At 33.2% G+C, this 22,901-nt stretch overlaps 1 long non-coding RNA gene across 1 annotated transcript; it reads left to right on the top strand.

The window, feature by feature from the left end:
• Nucleotides 1–20,148: 20,148 nt before the first annotated feature.
• Nucleotides 20,149–22,386, top strand: LOC132609559 (uncharacterized). Its single transcript, XR_009570879.1, has 2 exons — nt 20,149–20,973; nt 21,127–22,386. It is a non-coding gene; the product is annotated as an uncharacterized LOC132609559 (long non-coding RNA).
• The last annotated feature ends 515 nt before the right edge of the window (nt 22,387–22,901 follow it).

Here is a 22,901-nt window from a genome sequence, read left to right as displayed (position 1 = left end):
TATGAATCTTGATGAGAAAATAAAAAGGAGTCAAAAATTGCTTTCACTTTTTTATTAAGCTCCAAAAGACTGAAAATTACCCGTTTGGCCATAAGAATTATTCACTTTTTTCCGGATTTTTTTTCACTTTTTTCAAAAATTAGTGTTTGGCCATGAAAATTCCAAATACAACTTCATAAAATTTCAAAAACGGGTTATTTGGTTTCTATGGCCAAACACAACTGCAACTCCAAAATTCCAAAAAAAGTGAAAAAGTTTTTGGTTTCTATGGCCAAACGCCTACTTAGTACTTCAAGGTTTTACTAGCCAAACAACTAGGCAAGACCCACAAAAACATATTAAAGAAAAAAAAAATCAAAGCTTTTCATGAAAATTAAAATTAAAAAGTTGGTATCTTCAAGATGGGATTCAACAACTTTGAACATTAAAGTGTTTAAACTAATCACCAGTTCCAACCCTAAACTACTTTGCAACATATACACAAATTAATAAACAAAAATGGCGTATGCTAAAAATGTCAAGAAAATAGTGAAATGAAGAAAGTTTTTACCTTTTAAGTTTTAAAAAAAAAAACTAAAAGGGGTTGAGTAACTTTAGCAGTGAAAGTGACAAGCAAGCTCAGAATATGAATCTTGATGAAAAAATAAAAAGGGGTTAAAATTTTCACATCTTATTAGGCTCCAAAAATAAAAATAAAACTTTGGTATCTTCAAATGGGAATCAACAACTTTGAAAAATGAGGTGTTGAAACAGAGTCAAACTTAACCAAAACTAGTTTCTAGTTACCAAACCTAAACTACTTTGCAACAGTTCCAAAAAAAAAAAACACCATACCTAAGTACATGTAAACAAATTAATAGTAGGGATCTAGTAGCTCAGTTGGTTGGCTACCTGAATTCTCATCTCACCTTGTTGGTGAGAGTTCGAATCCTCACATTGTAATCCCCTTCCCCTACCCCCTAAGTAATAAAAAACATTTAAAAAAAATAATATAAGAAAAATGGGGTATGCAAAAATGTAAAGAAAAGAAGTGAAATAAAGAAAGTTTATACCTTTTAAGTTAAAAAGAAGAAGAAAAATGAAAAGGGGTTGAGTAACTTTACCTGTGAAAGTGACTAGCAAGTTCAGAATATGAAACTTATTAAAAATTGCTTTCACTTTTTTTTTACTGAGCTCAAAAAGACTGAAAATATTCTAAAAGGGGCTAATTGTAAAGCCTAAATATTTTGGGAAAATTAACTCTTCTGAACAAGAAAAAGAAAGAAGGTGCAAAAAAAGAAAGATATAGAAAGCTATATATAGAGAGAGAGAAACAAACTGAAGTTGCAGAGAGAGAAAAAGACTGGTGATATCTCTACTATTATAGAAACGGCAGTTGGGGTACGAACATGGACGAACAAGGGGCAAAATTGTAATTTTAATTCTTTCATCTTACGGCAACTTTGGAACGTAATATGTATAATATTTCTAGATAGTGATGCCCGCGCTCCCGACATTCCTGCTTAAATATACTTCACAATTCGATAATTTAGAAAGAGATAATAATTATGAAACTACAATAAGTTTAAAATATGATCCTCTAAGAATAGGATGGCAGCAAGCACAAAACAAAAGGAAGCTTAGTAAAATTAATCAACTGATAGCAATTCAATTTTAAATGAGAGAAGCATGCCAAAATATGTCTTTCTGCTTGCGGTTGAAGAAAGATCAATACCTGTGCAAAGACCAAAAGGCACAATTAGCTCACAAATATCTTTCAAGACATGCCCCAATCTATTTTAGTTTTCATGTTTTTTCACTTTTAAACACAACTCCATCTTCAACTCCAAACTTAGAATGACCATTCAATAAGTAACTCCTCAGGCCATGCCGACCGATTTACTCTTGGAACTAAAGCAAAATATTGTAAATAAAGTATAATCTGCTTTTTCATTTGCCATTTTTCTGTCAACATACGGTATTTTGAACAGAAAAAGTACACTGAGATATAAGTAACATAATTTTATCTTTAAATCTATAGACGGGTGAATACCATGAAAAGAACGACATAGTACTCTTCAATAACTTTCCTTGCTATGATGTCATACACATCACAAAGACATTTCTCTTGAGGAAGCTGTACAGCAGCAAAGTTACTTTTGCTTTTTAGCTGCAAGAATTCTTATACTGCCATCCCGGAACTGTAAAACCAGAATTACATTAATACATATATATGTAAGCACAATGATATACTCCATTGGTAAATGAATCTAAAGTACTTTGCATCAGAATAGGAGATTCCTAATGAACTGTCTTGAGTAGTGATAATAATTTTGGTCCAAACTCCACTTCTTAGCTAGCCGAGGGCACAAATATCTTTCAAATGAACATCATACATTTATCAGTTAATATGGACAATTAGAAGCAATAATAGAAGAAACCAAATAAAAGTGTAGGCAGACGCTACTAAATTCATGTTACCACAAATTGGATATCATGATTCTCTTCCAAATTTCAGTAAGATATGCTTTGCCTAAAGTAGAAAATGTTGACATTAGTTGGAGATTCAATCCTTACATTAGAAAGTAGAGCTACGGACAACAGAATCACATGTTCCAAAGCTATTTCAAGATAAATGCTAAGTAGTAATTAACTTTGGAAAATAACATGTACCCCCCATCCTAAAAACAGCTAGAGTTGATGTGTATTCCATTAGAAAATATAGGTGTTGCGGCTACTTAGCTAGGGGAAATTAATCATATGCATTTGACACTGGCTTTATGCTTTAATCCAATCAGTCATTAAAAAGAAGCTAACTTTTATTTTGTTAATCAAATCACTCATTAAAAAGAATCTATGTTTTATTCCTTTTCAATTTTAAATAAACATACACACACATCAATGAAAGGAATCTTTGCTATGACATTATGGGTATCAATCTGGAATTTAGCTAAGTATGGACTGTAGAGTTTGAGGTACTTATGCAAGTGTTTAAAGTCTCTAGAAGGAAAAAAAAAACGGAGCTTTGTTTTTTCCTCGTGAGTAAGACTATATTGGTTGGCTATTTTTTTTCATTTCACCAGTATATTTTTCGTTCACTTCATTGCTTGTTTTGGAACCTATAGTTGGTTTACTTGCTACCTGCACTAATTCTACTCTTTTTGCTAGAGGATCCTGGTATGACATAATGGGTTATCACACTATGTAAGGTTTTCTCTTGTGAATTAAATCAAACACATTGCATGCTAGAATGATATTTCTACAATTTCAATAGAAAATATTCATGGAGACCCAGAAATGCAAATCTACTACTTATCATTCACCATGAGGAGGATTATCTTCCTTCAAACACAATTTAAAATCACAATCTTTCAGCATTTAAAAACACCCTTTTTCTATATCCATAATAAAAAGAACATCCTGTAGACCCAACATTGAACCAAGAATAAGCGAAATCTACGACTGAGGAAAGACAGAACACGAAGCAAGAAACCGGGAGAAAACTTACTCAATAGAGAGGCTAGAAGATTAGTAGTAGCAATCGGAATGTAAAATCAAAAAGCGAAATGAATTCTGTACATAAAAACAAAGAAGAAATGGAAAAGCAGAAGAATGGAGAAATTTATGAACAACTGTAGAGAGCACTGAAGGAGAGAGAATTGGAGCAGCCAGAATTGGACATTGTTTGCGGCTACGCGCATTAAAGGGGCAGTACACGTGTTTGCAAATGTGTAGTGCACGTGTCTATAGGATTACCCTTGGAAAAGATTTAAAATTTCCATAATGCCCTTCTTCGTACCCTGTTCGTCCCTTTAACTCTCATTTATTATACTACACGGCTTACGCGCGTGCTACGTACATGCCCAATATTTTAGATTATAATGTATCTATATATATATATATATATATATATATATATACTATATATTATGTTCAAAACACGATTAATATAACATTATAGTTTGTGTTTCGTATCTTAAAATTTTATTATATTAATATTTGCTACGAATACAAAATTGGTAAATTTATTAATATTTTTTAAAAGAGAAGACTTGTTTAAAAGGAAACTATTTTTCGCTCTTTGAAATAAAATAATAGCAATATTTAAGTATCAGTTGATACTTTCAATTTTAATTCGATTAATTTAAAGGTATAAAATATTTATTATTTTTTATCAAATTTTGATTTAGATAATTCTAATTCAAATTATTAAATTAATTTTACATGTTTAAAATGAAACAAAGTAGAAATTAATTTTCTATTTAAACGATGAAATACTATTTTTTAATTTTTAGTAAATATTCTCTGTTTAGCTCATTGTACTTGTCATGTTGTCTTTTGCATGTTTTTTTAAGAAAACGTCGATTAGAATTATAATTTGATTAATTTACCTTATTCATTATTTGATCTCTATTTGATATATTTTTTTACGACATTAATCTCTTTTCACATTATTCTATCTTATTAAATATTTTAAATATATTTATTTTAGTGAACATAACAAATAAATGACATGGCGGAATAGCAAATACAACAGTTTAATATCTAGATTAGATCTCAGGCTAATATAAAAAAAACTGTATAGTTTAACTACTTAACTTTTTGAAAAAAAAAACAGTTTCATTTGCTCCCACTAATTTATTGATACGCACGTGACAATGAATCCATCATTATTGACTTAATGAGATACTTTGGAAATTAGTGTTTACTACGAATACAAAGTCTGCTTTTTTTATTGACATTTTTTTTTTAATATGGGTTCACTTTTTTTTTATATAGCTTGATTTTGTTAATATGGGATCCATTTTTTATATTGCGTGGTGTTGTTTAGTATGGGCCCCATTCGTTTGGACATTATTAGTTTGCACTATTTTTATGCATATATATATATATATATAATATGTTCAAAATACGATAAATATATCATTGTAGTTTGTGCTCCGTATCTAAAACTCTATTATATTAGTGTTTGCTACGAATACAAAGTCTGCAGTTTTTTTTTTGACATTGTTTGTTTTTTAAATATGGGATTCATTTTTTTTTATATTGCTTGATTTTATTAATATGAGGTCCACTTTTTTTTTCCTGCGAGTTTAGAGATAGTGCGTTCCACTTTTTTTACTTTTTTTTAATGTTCAAAACACGATTAATATAACATTGTAGTTTATGACGAATACAAATTCTGCACGTTTTTTTTACATTGTTTGTTTTTTTTAATTTGGGATTCACTTTTTTTTTTATATTGCTTAATTTTGTTAATATGTGGTCCATTTTTTTCCCCGTAAGTTTGAAGATGGTGGGTTTCACTTTTTTTACCTTTTTTTTTCTTTAATATTGGTTGGTTTGTGTTTATTATGGGGAGCGCACTTTTTTTATAGTTTGTGCTCCGTATCTAAAACTTTATTATATTAGTGTTTGCTATGAATACAAAGTGTGCACTTTTTTTTTTGACATTGTTTGTTTTTTAATACGGGATTCACATTTTTTTTTATATTGCTTAATTTTGTTAATATGGGGTCCACTTTTTTTCCCGTGAGTTTAGAGATAGTGGGTTCCACTTTTTTTACTTTTTTTTAATGTTCAAAACACGATTAATATAACATTGTAGTTTGTGCTCCGTATCTAAAACTTTATTATATTAGTGTTTGCTACGAATACAAAGTATGCACATTTTTTTTGACATTGTTTTTTTTTAATATGAGATTTACTTTTTTTTATATTGCTTGATTTTGTTAATATGGGTCTACTTTTTTTTCTCATGAGTTTGGAGATGGTGGTTACACTTTTTTTACTTTTTTTTAATATTGATTGGTTTGTGTTTAATATGGGGACCACACTTTTTTTATATTGATTGGTTTGTGTTTAATATATGGGCCCACAATTAACATTGTCGTTTGTGCTCCATATTTAAAACTATATTATATTAGTGTTTGCTACGAATACAAAGTCTGCACGTTTTTTTTTTACATTGTCTGTTTTTTTAATATGGGATTAACTTTTTTTTATATTGCTTGATTTTGTTAATATGGGGTCCACTTTTTTTCCTCATGAGTTTGGAGATGGCGGGTTTCACTTTTTTTAATGTTCAAAACATGATTAATATAACGTTGTAGTTTGTGCTCCGTATTTAAAACTTTATTATATTAGTGTTTGCTACAAATACAAAGTCTGCACGTTTTTTTTGACATTATTTGTTTTTTAATATGAAATTCACTTTTTTTTATATTGCTTGATTTTGTTAATATGGGGTCCGCTGACGATTAATATAACATTGTAGTTTGTGCTCCGCTTCTAAAAATTTATTATATTAGTGTTTTCTACGAATACAAAGTTTGCACGTTTTTTTTACATTGTTTGTTTTTTTAATATGGGATGCACTTTTTTTTATATTGCTTGATTTTGTTAATATGAGGTCCACTTTTTTTTTCTGTGAGTTTGGAGATGGTGGGTTCTACTTTTTTTTAATATTGGTTGGTTTGTATATTTAATATGGGACCACACTTTTTTTTTAATATTTATTGGTTTGTGTTTAATAAGTGGGCTCACAATTTTTTTTGAGGCCCACAAACGGACGACGAAAAAGTGCACGGTGCTTCTATATGATAGTAATAGTTGAAGAAGTATATATATATATACGGGCACAGGCATACGGCCGACTTGTTTTTGTTAATCAGACCTTCGAAAAGGTTCTTCAACATAATATGTGAGATCGATTGTAGCTTTCCATAAATGACAAAGAAACTGTCAATGGTGACTCAATAAAAATCTTGTATCTCCGTAGTGAAGGCAAAGACTCTGGGATTCTTAGAGACATCTCAAATTCTTGAACAAAGGCATATTGTTCATAAGGAAAGCCGAAAAGTCACTATATGCTTTAGCTTGAGGTATAGTCTCATATGATACAACAATGCATTTATTGTCCATCTTTTTACATTTTTTACCTATCATGTTGGCTTCATATTCCAAAAAGCGCAACTACATAGTTACCAAGAAAAAGTTTAAACCAAGAAGATATTCATTACAGAACAAGTAAACTAAGACTTGCAATTAGATCAACATTTTCAATAATTAAAGTCACCGTAGCTGTCACCATCAATTTTTGATAATCAACCACGCAATAGCTCTCTTTTGCTCCTTACTGACTTCCTAAAAATTTGGTGAAGAATGATCAAGAGTGTTGCCTTCATAAATCTAATAAGAAATGTAGTTTAGACACAATCCGAATAACTTTTACATAGTCTTGCTTGTCGGGTGGAAAGGTGATCAGTATTTATAAGTACAGGATCATAGGATGACTCAAACTTTCACGTAATTTATTCTGAGAATGCATGCCTTGACAGCCAAAAATGAATTAAGAAGTGACTTGCTTCCTGTAATTATTTTTATACAAACAAGACAATGAATTAGGCCACTAGATATTGACATGCGGGAAAAAAGAGTTATTCATCAACCTGAAGTACCAGCGATATATAAATACATAAGCAGGAGGCGGGGACACTGAGTTACATAAGCTGTAAGTGGATTACTTTTTGGAAGAAACATTTACATTTAAATTTTGTTTAAAGGTATCATTTAACAATTGACACAAAGTAAAGATAAACTCCTAAAAATCACCTAATACAAAAATAACAAAGTGAGTCAGTTGTCCTAGAATGGAAATAAAGGAGAGGCATTTTCAAGGATCCATCAATTGTGCGAAGGCAACTTGACTGTTTAGAAGATACGTCAAAGTTCAGGATATAGATTCTGCGAAGCGCTTCATGAGTTAAGTTATCACACATAATGGTATTAGCATATTTGCTACAACAGACCAACCAAAGTGCTTCCCATTGGTATGTTGATTATCTTAAGCATCTCTATTGAGCTTTCCAATTTAATAAGACATACCATATGAGAGCTCCCATTTTGTTCACCTTTCAGAAAAGTTGGTCATCTAAGAGTTAAAAGTTGGTCATCTAAGAGTTATTAAAGCCAAACAAGCTAAAGATGGAAGCGCTCCAACAAAATAGAGGAATAAATGTTTCCTCTAATATAATATTTTATTAATCCTAAAGAAGTTTTGGCTCCCAGGAAACTCAACATAGCACCAAAGACTATTGTGCCAAATAGAATGAAAGAATAACCAGAGAGTGTCGGCGGTGGATTTTAGCTCAAATAGAGTCTGGCATAACTCTTTATATTCTGCCTTTCCTAAGCATATTGAGTCCATGTACTTCAGTAGCTACTAACTAAATAATTTTGATAAATAATTTTAACAATAGTTCCTTGTGTATTCTCCGAGAACATAAGCAACATGTCCAGCCATAAGATTTCATATAAATACTCTAGATAAAGTATAATTGCTATAGCTGTTGTAGAGTTCAGTTAGAAAATCGCCTTTGATATCTTTTTGAGCACTTAAAAAATAAGATCTGTCTTCGTGCACGACCGACGTTTCGCAGACACATAGAACGCTGTTTAGAAGAATACAATTACACCATTACAGTTGGAAACCTTGAAATTTTCTAGGGGAAAAAAGGGGGGGAAAAAACTGTGCACGTGCACACAAAATTATTCATGTATGTAGGAATGTGGAGAGGAACACAAGAGAATGCATTATTTTACACATCAGGTATGGTGTTTGTGTGCGTTTGTATTAAGAGGAGGGGCAAGCCCAGGAGATACTGCGAGCATACCTTTCCAAAGGACTTAGCACCACTTGTATGAAATGTCAGAGTTGGATGTTCCATTAAGAATATTCCAATCTATCTTCTAATTTGTAAAGTAAATATTGATATCCAATAAAGCAGATTATAAACTATTCTATATGATATATATAACGATAATAACACAAACAGTAAAAGAACCATATGTTTATGCAAGCAGTTTTCTTTCAAATGTTTCTCTAAATAGTAATATCTTGTACCTTGTGGCTCTTCATCATCCTGAACCTGCAAAATTAACCGCCGTAAGCCAAGAGTGCCAACATTATTCCTTCGTCTAAAATAGCCTAAATTCTCCTTAGTTTTATACTCCATTTAAACCGGGTCCAAATTGAGTAAAACATATTGGAGATTCCTATTTTTATTTATTTTAATAACTCGCCACCTAATTAATTTTAAAGGTGAATTAGGACACCTAATTATTAACTAAGGTAAAGCTATCTAAATCTCCGTTAATGATCTGCTTAATCAGTATGATTCTAAGTAAGGGTTCTAATTATACTAAAGGGAAGGGGTTAGATATCCTTTAGAATCCGCTAACTACGGTTTACCGGCCAAACTTAGATTAATTAATTAAGGCTAAATATAGTGTTTAAATTTTAGAAAAATGGCTTACAACTATCGCTAAAGTTTTAAGAGAAAATAATGTTAGTTAAAATAAAATTTACAGAAAATATAATAATTTGTATAAAAGAAGAACTTTAAAGGCTATTTTAAAATAAGATTTATAAAGGTTGCTAAGGTTTTGAAGAAAGAATATAATAATATTATTTAAATAGAACTTGTAGAATAATTTGCAAAAAAAGAGACTTCAAATGTTATTTAAAATAAACTATAAATATTGCTATGCTTTAAATAATAATGCTATTTAAAGTAAGATTTGCATAAAATATACTAAGTTGCAAATAAGTAGAAGAAAATGTGTGTTTATGCAGTGTTTTAATAATTTTTTTTTTTTTGATTAAACACCGGGTGTCCGAGTCTTTTGAGCCCCGACTAATCCCGGGGATGCACATGCCTCGACAAGGAATTTCCTGCAAGTGCACCACGAGTAATTCAGAATTTTACCCCAGTCTGATGGCCCTCAGAAATTGTTTGCACCCAATGGATTTCGAACTTAAAACCTTGAAAGGAAGCAAATCCCAAGGCTCAAGCCAACTACCACCGAGCTAACCCCTGAAAATTTTTTAATAAATATTTAAGATAACTCAAGTGACGAGATATTAATTGATTTTATATTTTAGGAGTATAAACAAAATAGCTAATGAGTTTTCTTTATCCCTTTTATTAACTATGCTTGATTAGGATGACATGTAATTAAATCATCTTGCAAAACCAAAATTCATATATTCCATATCCATGGTACGTTAAATCTCTAAGGCGATAAAGAAACGGAAAGGCGATAAAGAAACGGAAAGTAATTCTCTAGTTCAAGGCACATGTTCTCATTATTGGAAATTAGTGATTCTAGTAATTGTATATATTATAAATGATGCAAATAATTTTTAAGATAAATATTAAAGATAACGTAAATAATTTAGGATAGATATTATACATAAAAAAAATGAAGCCTACAGAGCTAACTACTAGTTTCCCCTTCTAATTAACTACCCATTAATTTACTAAGGTTCATTTTACCTAAGGAGACAAACAAACAAAGTAAAGTATTAATTGTGCAATACAAAATTAAGTGCACAAAATAAGGAACAAGTGTAATTAAATGGACTCAGCCCATTTTCAGGGACTGCCACGATCTGCTGCTTTTGCATGGGCCAAGGCCCAAATATTTTTTCTTTTCTTTGCTGCGAATAGGCCTGATAAGAAAATGACTCGAGAATATTATGTTGGGCTTTTAACCCAGCACCGAATGCGGGAGAGGAACGAGTCCCTCGGACTCGTATGCAGTAGTCATGCAAAAAAATGAAAAGAAAAGGATTAGTAAATGATAAATGAATAAGGTTTAAACATAAAAATGTAAATTGTATTCATTTGGTCAAATTCTATGAAATAACCGGAGACATAAGATGCCACCCTCAGAGATTCAGAAATCAGGTTGTAAAATCAACAAATAATCAGATGTTTAGACCAAACATCAAGTGTGAAAGTGTCACATCCACTGTTGGAACAAAGGCTTAGCAAAACGCACTCAAAACAGAACAAGCAACATGCTGTATTTAATTATTTATAATATGTTAGGATATGGAAACAATTTTCTAAACAGAGGCATTCAAAATATCTGGCATTCAAAATATCTAACACAGGTTTCTAAAGAATGAGCTTCACGCTATTGATTCAAGTAAAGGCCTTGCAGATTTCGCGCACACAAACAAATTTTAAATTCAACTACATTTTCTAATCCTCCTTTCTTGTTTCAAACTTCAGGCACTCAATAAAACATCATTTATTCAAATTTCACATTAGGCAAAGATTTCTAAACTCGAGGGTCAAGAGGGAATTCGTTCAAGCATTTGACAATAATATGCCAAACAAATAAAGACTTCATACCAAACCTGGTAATTCAACACAGGGATAAGCTGATGACAGAGAGGGGAACAAGAAAGTAGGAGTGACATTTTTCTTTTTCATTTTTTAAGCATATGAAATGGTGGCTGACTTTTGAACTGTAATTACTACAACTATAGAATCTTTCCTTTATGACATATTAAGTAAACCAAATAGGGGAGAAGAAGATAAACATAGCTTATACAGAATCGCGAAGTTGAAAGGTTGTGATCATACTAATTCCAAAATTAAAAATCCTTTCCCTTATTTCTTCTTTAAAGAAAAATAAACTGGATTTATAGCCATTCCCTTTGCTTTTCCCAGAACAGATTTTAGTACTTGAAACAGTTATTTTTTTCACATTTTTCATCTTAATAAAAAAAGTAGAAATTATATATATTCCTCATGTATCCTAACAAACAATGACCCAAAGAATTGTACTAACCAACACATAAACTCTCTACATAACTGTTAACTCGAATTAAATCACAACAAGATTAAAAAGCTAACTCGACAATACTTTAAGTTAAGGTAAGCCATTATTAATCCCTAAATTAATCCCTTATGTGTAGAACAAGGAAACTGAAAAATGACTACTTGCGCAGCTATATTTAAACAGCGAATACTTTGAACTTAAACACCTAATTTATAACTAGGTTCTCACATCCATATTTACCCAATCATATCAGAACCGAAGCTAAATCATTTTAACAGTTAGCCACCAAACCAACACACACATAACCTTCATCATACAACAAAGCAGTTTCGATACTTCACACTAATCAAACAACAGCGCAAACAAGTACTGAACACACTAATCATCCTTCGAAAAACATAAATTAGCATTAAAACTAAGGGAAAGGGAACTGAAAATAGTATGCGCATTTCAGTCATACAGAGGCATGAACATTCAGTATATTCACATGAACTACATATGAACACAAACATGCTAATAAGACTAAAATCATCTGAACTGAATTAAGGCATGAATAGACAGATTCTGCTAACTACCAGCCTGGAAACTAAACCACATTACACATGAATGTCTAAGCATTTTAACTACTAAAAAGAAACTAAGCTAACTAAAACAGGAATATGCGTAAGGCTACTAAGCTAAGCTAAACTGAACATAAGCCAACAATCATGAATGAATACATAAACACTTACTGAGCTATCAGACTGAAATTAATTGACTAAAGAAAAGTTGTTCATATGCTTAAGCAAACTAAACCAAATTATCATACGTAAACATACTTAACCATACAACAGATCAACACAGAAAACCTGCAAACCGACTTATCTATCAAACGAAATTAGCTTAACTAAACTAACATATTCTGATCCCAGAATGACAACCAAAATAACACAGAGCAACAGCGAATGCGAAGTTTAAAATAAAAAAAATAAAAAAATAGAGAACTACCTTCTTCGGGTGCAGCAAACTGGATTTTAAGTCTTCGATCTACACTCGAACAACACCAAATCCGAATTCGCGTGTGCTCGGATTCGAACAAATACCAAGAACAAAAACAGAAAGGGATTTAGTGTTTTAAGACGATATCCAGAAAATTAACAACTAATATTTTTAAAGGGAAATTTGAGCAGCTAGAGAACTCTTGTTTTAGGGGGTTTCAAACTTTAATTTCTAGGGGATTTCTGCGGCTAAAAAGACTTATATTTCAGAAGATTCAAGGACGCTAAAAAGGACTCTTTTTTTTTTCTTAGGGGGATTTTGTGCGGCTGAACCTCTTTCCACTAGTTAAGAAGCCCATATTTATAGGGTTTAGATTAAGGTTTTCGGAGTTCAAAGATTTGGGCGGGATCTTTAGGTCAAAAACGCTCCACTCCAAATCAACGTTTCGTATTTCAAATCCTTGGTCAGAAAAGAAAGAAGTGGACAAATATAATTAAAATTCCCGTACCCGAAAAATAAGAAAAGGGACTGATAAAAGATTTTGGGTTCATGAACACACAAAACCCATTAAGGTTTTTTGGATGCAAACAGAAAAGGAAGAAGAAGACAAAACTTTAACCTCTTTCATGGTTGAATCCGGACGGGGGGGGGGGGGGGAGGGTACAGGGCATTAATTTCCCTTTCCGATATGGCCATGCACGGCCTGGGGTGATCGAAAGGCGACTGTGATTTCGCTATTTTGGTCGATGAAAGAGACGAAATGGAAAGAGTGAGAGAGATGAGCATTGCACGAAAATGGGTGGCTCGAAGTCTGCCATTGCTATGGCGATATGGATTATTGTTCAAAGAGGAAAGAGAACTCTTGTTTTAGGGGGTGATGTGCGGCTGTGAAGGGAAAAGAATAGAACCCTATGTTTTCATTCTTTTTGGAATGGACCGGGTCGGGTAAGCGGGTGATAGGCCGGTAGTGGGCTGAATGGAAACGGGTAATGGATTAAAATGTGGGCTGGTCGGATGAAAATAGTGGGTTAATTGATTTGGTGAATTAAAAGAATGGGCTGATTGTAAATGGACAGAATTAATATGGGCTGATTGTAAATGGACAGAATTAATATGGGCTGAATGAAAGAAATAAATTGGGCTTTTGAATTTAAATAAAAGACCTAGTTTAATTAACTACATTCTAACGTGTGCTAAAATATTACCTAACATAAAAATATATAACTATTGGCGCTCGGATAAAAAATGATGTTGTAATATCTGTGCAATAATATTTGAAATTCAATAGTAAATAAGCGCTATTATTTGATTGCGCGAAAATAAACGCAATGCGTGTGCATAGGATGGTAAAAATACTGAAATGCGAATTATAATAATACTGGTAATAATAATAATAGCAAAATAAAAATAATAATAATAATAATAGTAATAATAAAAATAACAATAGCTAGTGACTACAATAGAATAATGAAATGCCGGTATTAATAAAAGCTAATAATTATAGTAAAAATATAAATACTTATTTCTTAAGTTACCAAAAATATTAGAAGCGTAAATAGATATTTTGGAGGAAAGGCAGGACAAAATTGGGTGTCAACAGAGAAAATTATAAACAACACATTGCACATTTCATAGGCAGCAGGCAACTCACGACAAACAAAATTGTGTCTCGTACTTCTATTTAACCCTTTTTATCTTTGGTCAAGTATTATATGGTTGGTTTTACACTTGGCTACAAGTGAAAATTTGCAATTTTCACGAGAAGAGCTTTTAGTAGAAAGAATATTAACAACGAACAATCCATCATATCATAAATAACATGAAACAAACCTGAACAACATCAAAAGATCCTTTGACTTTTAAAGCTCGTCCCTATTTGTTTACGCTATCCTTTCTCAAACATTGTGTCCCTAACAACATTTGTGAACCCATCTCCATTTGTTTCCTTGGAGGTGCTAGAGCCATGTTTGTTATCAAAAGGATTGGCCAAAATTCACAACCAAATTTACTTTAAGCAAATAGTTACTTGAGTGCAAAAGTGAAGTTTAACGAAGTAGCTAATAGAAAACCCTTCAAATTTAGGGGTCATGAGATGATCAATTCGTACCTTAAGACATATAACCCTTGTTGGGGTGTGTGTTTCCTTCGGTACATTCTCTCCCCCACTAAATCTAATTAGCCATATTATCTCTAATTCTTTTTCGGGTCAAGCATATCATCGAACATTTTGTCATAGCAGCAATGCATATCTTCGATATCGATGAGGGAAAAAGATTTTAGCCATATTAAAAATCATACACCAAGATGTCTATTTTCCAAATATGCATGAGCAAATCAAATTAAAATCCTAAAAAAAAAAAATCATATCAAGTAAACCAAGAAAATCAAAGGGGAAAAACATAGTACCTTAGAATAAACCTCAGTGTAAACCTAGAAAATGAGAGAGAAGTGAGAGCAGGGTTCGTGATTTATTGGTCTTTTTCATTGCTCCCCTTGTAACATAAGCTTTGCAAGACCTGCCATAGAGCGAGGTGATTGAATTCCAAGGGATTAAGGGGTAACCTCAATTTGGAACTAATACTAAGTACTAACACAAGGCATGAGACAAACATGTGGAGTGTCTTTCAACCAAAAAGCTCCTATATTTTGTATATGATTTTTCAGAACCTGATTACAACAACAACAACAACATACCCAGTTTGATCTCACAGTGTGGGGTCTGGGGAGGGTAAAGTATACGCAGACCTTACCCCAACCTTGGAAGGTAGGGAGGTTGTTTCCGAAAGACCATCGGATCAAAAGAAAACAAGGGAAAAAAGTCAGATACAGACACGCAAATCAAAGCAATGTGAAAATGAAAAATAACAAGAACAAAGAAGTCATGATAAAACAACAAAGATAGACAAGACCCAACACGTAAAAGCAGGATTCTTTTCAGAACCTGATTGAGAATCACAATCTCTTGCAATTTTGAAATGGCAAAATCACTTTCTTCATCATTTGGCGTAGATTTTTGAAGGAGTTGTCGCAGAGTGAATTTACCTGAATTCTTGATCATGAGTGCTGATTGAGGCACAACATCTGGCTTTTTTCTGGATTATATCAATTGATTCGATAACGAATTCCCTGATAGCGCAAAAGTAGAAAACATGTTTATAGTATCCAGTTAAATAAATAAAAAATTACATTATGCAACAAAGTCACAAGACAATGCATATCACACTTTGATTCCAGAAGAAACACACCCTAAATTAGAATGGATTGGATCTTTTTAACTCATTATTAAAAAAGGGATGCTAATTTAAATTGTCAAAGCAAGTGAAAGATGTGGTGATTGAGCTTTTTCTTATATTAGTTTCATTCACTCATCACTTTAATTCATGTAAAAACCGCAAAGTTTATCACTTTTTAGGGGACACGTTGAACTTTAGCTCATTATGAAAAACTGAAAATGATGGACAAGAGATATTCATATATGCATTTTCATAAATAATTTGAAGCGCACAGCTTCAATTGATAACTTTTTGTGTCAAAACTATATATAGCTAGGCCTGGAAACCGGTTCCAACCGGAACCGGTTATGGAACCGGTTAAGGAACCGGCCGGTTCCAGTTTACCGGTTTTAAACCTCAAACCGGAACCGGTCCGGTTTGGAGTGGTTAAAATCTTTTTTTTTTGTTTTTTGTATTATATATATATATATTATAGTATTTATTTGTTTATTGTAGCTATATTTTCTTATGTTATACAACTTTATAATTAAAGTTTAAATATTTACTGACTAACAGCCTAACAGCAAGTCAGCAATACAGAATAGTGTTTTTCGTATACATATATATGTATAACTTACATATACTTATATATATGTATAACTTAATATATATATATATATATACTATACATACTTATATATATGTACTATATACTATATATACTTATATATATATATGTATAACTTATTATATATACTATATATATGTATAACTTAATATATATATTAAATATATGTATAACTTAATATATATACATGATGTTCAAGGTTAGGAAGAGACTGACCCAGGCGGATTGTTCAGACCAGGCGGTGGTCTTGTTGTTGGCCCGTTTAGCCGAGGATGGCGTTTTAGGGCGTTTGTTGGACTTGTTATGGTAAGAACAACCCCATCGCCAGGGTCGGTAACCTTGTAAAACTAATGTTACCTAGATGGCATCATGTGGCGGCGCGGTCCTGCTGTCATTATGGTATCAGAGCCATGGTGTTTCAGTAGTAATAGGTGATATGATTCAATGATTTCATACCATGAATTTTATAAATCGAAAACGAACTGTTAAAAACAGTAAAAAAGAGGAATATGATACACCTCAAGAATTGGATCTCCTTAATAAATGGACGATTCGTAAAATAGAACCCAGATTAATATATCAGATGGGTACTTTCGAGAAATTAGGTCTCAAACAAGTAGTTAAAACTACTGAAGAAACTATGACTGTAGATAATGATCATGCCACTTTTAGATTATTATCTGACAGTGATCTTGCCCCTTATAGGGTAACCCATAGATTTATGCATATTGGGTTAGTACAGGTCGCATTTAAACCTTTAACCTTAAGAGGTTTACCAGAAAGCTTTATAGCAGCTTTAAGAGATGGAAGAAATCGGAACTGGAAAAAATCCCTCATAGGGACAGTCCAAACAAGTTTGGCCTACGGTCCAGTTTATTTTAATGCTTATCCTAACCTGCAGGTATCCTTGCAAGATGACAATTCTTTAGATGCTTTAATATTAAGTATCAAACTACATGGCTATGATTATATGTCAGGTACAGAGGTAATATGCATCTGTTATAGAATATATTATAAATCATTATATACTATGAATCCTATGTGTAAAATTATGGATTTCAAAAATGAAACTGTTTTAATAGAAACTAATTTTGGTAAGTCTAATATTATGACTAGAAGACCTATCAAGTGGGAAGAAATAGAATTCCCAAAAGAGTGGGTCATTGAAGGAGCGGCACCTCCAGAAAATATTTCTACTGAAATATCATAAATTGAGCAAGCCCCAGATGGGACAATTAGACTAAGGTTCCATGAACCAGCAACCTTAGAAGATGATGCACATAATAGTGTTCGATCTAGTATACCTAGATCTCTGTCTTCTAATAGATCTTATATATCTCCTGTTGATTATATGGTGCAGACCCCATCAAGAGCTTCTACTTCTCAAATAAGAGATACTGATTCTAATAGAATTAGTAATTTGAAAATTAACCAGGATAATATTGTTACTGGTACCCAGGACCCAGAATTGACTGCGTCAGAAATGGATTTTCCTATCTTTAATGGATCAAGGAAACAAGATTGATTTTAGTCGGGGTTCACCCGCAAGATTACAGATTAATAAAGAATTTAATACTCCCAAATGGGAATCATTTAGAAAATGGTTTTTTGATAATTTTAAACCAGAGGAGACAATGGTTTTCCAAAATGAGTTTTATAAGGATCTTTCCAAGGAAAACCAGATTATATCTTTTGTACCTTGGTTTATGGCAAAATATTTTGCTAATTATCTCTCTGTCTTAGAAAGAGAATATAAATTGTCAAATGTAGAAATCATTCATACAGTATTTCCTCCGCAACCATCTTTTCAAATAGGCAAAGATGATAAAGCTTTGCATTTTTCAGCATTTTCAAAATTACTTGAAAATGAAGGCTTGCCTATATTTACCAGACACATTAATATGGTCATAAGGCAACAAAATTATTCTAATATTTACATGAATATTTTGTGTGAACAAATATTTTCATTACATGAAAAAGTTGATAAACTTTTAGCTAGTCTTCATAAGCCATCTACTTCTGATAAGGAGAAACAGAAGGAAGTTGTTGCTACTCCAAGTATACAGCCTTGGAGGAATTTAAATCAAATTTAATGCAGCATCTTAATATGGAAGCTATGTCCGACACATCAATGGCATCCGTTGGTCATACCACCGACAATGAAAATGAAGAAAAAGAAGACTATAATACACAGGTCTTAGCAGGGGAATCCCAAAGTCCAGATAATACACAAGACTTCGAGAAATTTGCGGCTCAATTCCTTAGCCGATCGGAAGAATCTTCCAGCACCACAAAAGACAAGGGCAAGTCACCAATGAAGTGAATGGTGGGACCCGCCACTAGGCGGCTACTTTTATAAAGTGGGAATCTGCTTTTATAAAGCAACTTTAATTATTGTAATTTGAATTAGTAATAGAATTAGTAATTTGAAAATTAACCAGGATAATATTGTTACTGGTACCCAGGACCCAGAATTGACTGCGTCAGAAATGGATTTTCCTATCTTTAATGGATCAAGGAAACAAGATTGATTTTAGTCGGGGATCACCCGCAAGATTACAGATTAATAAAGAATTTAATACTCCCAAATGGGAATCATTTAGAAAATGGTTTTTTGATAATTTTAAACCAGGGGAGACAATGGTTTTCCAAAATGAGTTTTATAAGGATCTTTCCAAGGCAAACCAGATTATATCTTTTGTACCTTGGTTTATGGCAAAATATTTTGCTAATTATCTCTCTGTCTTAGAAAGAGAATATAAATTGTCAAATGGAGAAATAATTCATACAGTATTTCCTCCGCAACCATCTTTTCAAATAGGCAAAGATGATAAAACTTTGCATTTTTCAGCATTTTCAAAATTACTTGAAAATGAAGGCTTGCCTATATTTACCAGACACATTAATATGGTAATAAGGCAACAAAATTATTCTAATATTTACATGAATATTTTGGGTGAACAAATATTTTCATTACATGAAAAAGTTGATAAACTTTTAGCTAGTGTTCATAAGCCATCTACTTCTGATAAGGAGAAACAGAAGGAAGTTGTTGCTACTCCAAGTATACAGCCTCCTCCTGAAATTCATGATTTTAAATTAAAACCTATATCAGAATTAGAAAAACTTTTAGATGAAAAGTTTAAAAATTTAAAGCTTACTCCTCTAATAGCAGAGGAAGATAAATATTTGTCTGATGTCAATTATAAGGCTCGCATAGCATCAGATATTAATAAAATTGATGAATATTATGCTGTTAAGCCCACCCAGAGGATGTATTATTATCCTCGACCAACTCCTCAAGATGTTTTATTAGAGGAGCATGAACATGTTATTTCCAACAGTTATAGTGGTAAAGAAATATATGAATGGAATATTGATGGTTATACAGAACGTCAAATTTATTGTACTATTCATAGAATGTTAATGTAAAGCACTATCTGCAAAGTTCATAAAAATACTGAAAGAGTTATTGCAGATATGATCATAGCTGATTTCACTGGCCAATTAAAAGGTTGGTGGGACAATTATCTAACTGCTACACAGCGCAATTCAATTTTAGGAGTTGTTAAGCATGAGCCTGGTTGTGAAGCACCAGTAGCAAATTGTTACACCTCGGAAAATTTCCCGTTGGTACGCAAGAAAATTAACTAATGATGGGTGCAAGGAGTGTGAGTGTATAATGTTTCATGGGGAATGTAAGCAAAGGGATGTGGGTGATTAGAAGGAAAAGTTGAGAAATGAAGGAAATGGAAAGTTGGCAAACTGCCCAGTGGGCGTAAAGTCCAAATACAGACCGTAAAGTGAAATACGGTCCGTAAATAGCCAGGTTGTAAAATGGCATACAAAGGCTTCAACTTTCTGTCAGTGGGAAATGGTAAAACACGACCTGGTGGACGGACCGTAAAGTGAAATACGGTCCGTAAACTGCAGTCGTAAATTGCCATGCAAAGGCTTCAACTTTCTGCCAACTGAGGAAGAGGTATAATACGACCTGGTGGACGGACCGTAAAGTGATTTACGACCCGTAAACCACCATGGACGACCACACCATGCATGCAGGCCAAAGTCTCTAGCCTTGCTTAAGCTTAAAGACGACCACATGGGACGGTCCGTAAAGTGATTTACGGCCCGTAAACCACCATGGACGACCACACCATGCATGCAGGCCAAAGTCTCTGGCCTTGCTTAAGCTTAAAGACGACCACATGGGACGGTCCGTAAAGTGAGATACGGACCGTAAACCACCATGGACGACCACTGTTCACTGATGACAGATTTTCCAAGTCATTAAATATGAAGACCAAGACTTGTTTTATTTCATTTCTACAGTGCACCACTTCTCTCTAGAATCATCTCTCTACATTTATTCCATAAGTTTTCAAGGATTACAAGCCACCAACAACATAAATAAGTGAATCAAGTGTAAGCAAGCCATTAAATACCATCCAAGTCAAGAAATGCAAATGGAGAAAAACTAGGGTTTTGCTCAAAGTGAAGTATTATTAACCAAGGCTTGTTCCTACATCATCTAAGGTAAGATTCATGATAATTACATGGTTGTTATCATATTGGAGAGTTGAAACCTTTGGGTTATGGAAGAATATACTAAAAATGGTTAATGGAGGTAAAAATGAAGAATGTGGATAATGTGCATGACTAATGGCTAATGCTATAATGTTAATGAAGGTGGAAACTTGAGCATTGAAGGAGTACGCACAAGTGTAGGATAGTTCGACGACAAGGTATGTGAGGCTAACCCTTCTTTCATAAGGCATGGTTCTTTGGCCAAACTCCTAATCCCTCTATATGAGTATGTTGACTAGAATTGTTTCACATTCCGAGCTCATAAGCTCAGTATCCTTAATATGCACTACGAATGAACTACGCACCTCAAGCGACGAGTAAGACTATGATATAGAGTTAATGAAAATGTTAATGATGTAAAAGGTGCCTACGGGCTATTGTATGTATGTGTGCCTATGAAGGGCTATAATGAACCCCCGAGCTTATGATGCCGGGTAAGGATATATGTATATAAATATGTATAAAGTATATATATTATTACGAAACGCGCGCTCACCTCTGTAGATGGTACGGATAACCCTGATGCCTTGGTAGGGACAGGTAGATGTAACCTTGAGCTTTGGTTGGCCAGGTATGTATGATCTTGAGCCTTGGTTGGCCAAGTATGTATGAAACACCGATCCTATGAGGTTGGGCATGCTATGTAAATGTTATGTATATGAATATAAATATGAATATATATATATATATATATATATATATATATATATATATATATATATATATATATATATATATATATATAATGAATACAAATGTGATAAGACTATGTATAAGGATATGAATAAGAACAGGTATACGAACATGAGCACAAGTATGGTATGAGTATTACTATGAAATACGAACGACGATGTATGCAAGTAAGCGACATGATGACGATGATATTACTGTCTCCCCTCTTATGCTATTTCCATATGATATTTATTATGCTTCAATATTGATGATGATCATGCTTTACATACTCAGTACATTCTTCGTACTGACGTCCTTTTGTTTGTGGACGCTGCGTCATGCCCGCAGGTGCACCAGGAGACAGACGTGACTAGTAGCTGCTTATTCTGAGTTTGCATAGTAGAGCTCCATTTCATTCGGAGCGATAGTTTTTGGGTACTAATCCTTTTGTGTATATAACTATGGGCATAGCGGGGTCCTATCCCGCTCATGACATGTCATACTCTTAGAGGCTCGTAGTCATGCGTATGTGGGTAGAGATGTTTGGCCATGTCGGCCTATGTTTTGTATATCTTTTGTTGGCCTCGTCGGCCTTGTATATTTGACGTGGCATAGATGCCTATGATATGTTAATCAATGACGATCGTCCAATGGGACTAGCTGGTTTAATGGCTAAAATGTATGAAATGATTTATGGTTCACCTAGATGTTATGTTATGCATGATAAGGGGGTGCCCGGGTGGAGTAGTACCGGGTGCTCGTCGCGGCCCCCTAGTCGGGTCGTGACACAAATGCAGTTTATACACTGGTCATTAATATTGTTGAACATTTTTCAGGAAGATGGTCTGATAATAGTGAATCTATTCGTACCATGCTTCAAAACCTTAGATGTAAGACCCTAACCTCATTTAGGTGGTATAAAGATGTTTTTCTTTGCAGGGTCATGGAATTACCAGAGAGTAATGGCTGACTCCCACTGGAAGTCTAAATTTATAGATGGACTTTCCCCTCTTTTTGCAGAAAGGGTCAGAAAAGCCCTTAGGAAAGGGGATAGAAGTATTAATTATGATTCTTATACTTATGGAAATTTAATTGGTACTTGCCTGCAGGAAGGTGTGAGGACCGCTCCCCCCGCAAAGGTATTGTCTACGTATGCACGCAAATCTAGCTCAACGTGCTTCAACGGGACATTCCCCTCACACCAT

This window comes from Lycium barbarum, chromosome 9 (genome assembly GCF_019175385.1).
Source record: "Lycium barbarum isolate Lr01 chromosome 9, ASM1917538v2, whole genome shotgun sequence".
NCBI classification, from domain to species: domain Eukaryota; kingdom Viridiplantae; phylum Streptophyta; class Magnoliopsida; order Solanales; family Solanaceae; genus Lycium; species Lycium barbarum.
This window is presented reverse-complemented; position numbering and strand designations above follow the sequence as displayed.